The sequence below is a fragment of the Ananas comosus genome, linkage group 21, assembly GCF_001540865.1.
Source record: "Ananas comosus cultivar F153 linkage group 21, ASM154086v1, whole genome shotgun sequence".
NCBI lineage: Eukaryota > Viridiplantae > Streptophyta > Magnoliopsida > Poales > Bromeliaceae > Ananas > Ananas comosus.
The window spans coordinates 4,692,009-4,693,267 of NC_033641.1; positions in this window are offsets into that span (position 1 = coordinate 4,692,009).

The following is a 1,259-nucleotide window of genomic DNA, read 5'->3' on the forward strand; positions in this document are numbered from 1 at the left end:
ACCCAATTTTACTTGATTGCGTAAAGTCACTCACAAAGTGAGATGATCTCATTGACAAGGCTTGTTCATCTCCAATATCATCAGTAATATTATCTCCTTATTTTTCTTTCATGGCTTGATTTAGTAAGATGATCTCCTCAACAAGTCTATCAATTTTTTCACATGCCATTTGATATGACTCAAAATTCTTTGAAGCTTCAAATGGTATTTTCTGTACTTTAAGACTGAGTGCGTTGAATCTTAAAGCTTTCGAATTTAAGGAATCACCAGCTTCTATGCTTCTTAATTTCATGCTAAGGGATCCTCTTTTTGCCACTTTGGTCCATCGTTTCATAATATAGTCAGGAGAAATTTTACGCATATTAAGATGAATCATAACTTTTAATGCATGAGAGCATAAAAGACCACTAAATTCAAAATACTTACAACTACATTCAACTCTTTCTTTACTTGGATTAATACTAACTGTGAAAGATTGTACTGTTTGNGATAAAGCTTCAAGGCTTCAAAACATAGATAACTTTGAGAAAGAGGGAGAGAGATTGGGCGAAGCCCTTAAAGGTACAGTCATCCAAGCAAGGTCATTTGAATTCCCGCAGTCGGCTAACCAGGGAATCCAAGACTTCAGTAAGCCTGCAGGCCTTGCTTTCAGCAATCCTCAAGAATAGCTCCTGTTCTTTCTTCCGTTCCACTGCCTGATTGATGCGGGTAGCCAAGTGTGAAGCAGACTTCATCATCTCATCTCTTCTCACTGTCTCGTCTGCGAGCTCCTTCTTCTTTCGCTCCAGTTCCCGACTTGCTTCCGCTAGTTGGACAATCAGCTGCGGTATCTTCTCTTTAAGATTCGCGATATAAACCGGGAGCCGATCCAGGCCCGTAGTGCTTCACGTCCAGATGCCACCTCTTCGGCCGTACAATTATTAGGCAAGCAGCAGAACGAGGCACTCCTGGGTTTGATGAATCGCGTCCCTGCGTCCTGAGATAGAAGCAAAGTAGTGATGATCATCCAATATTTCCGATAGCTCCCGAATGACTGGGACATGGCGGGAAGAGAATGAAGGGTGACTCTTGAGAAGGTCCATCTGATGCTTCATCACCTCAATCTCGTTTGCGGTAATTTACCTCCAATCTTGCCCCAATTGGTTCTTGAGTGCTTGAAGCAGAGGCAAAGACGATTCTTAATAGGTATGATCAGAGGCTGGAGCATTAGGCATTTCCTCGAGGAGGAGGCTGACTACTAGAAGCCCCCGTAGTGAAGA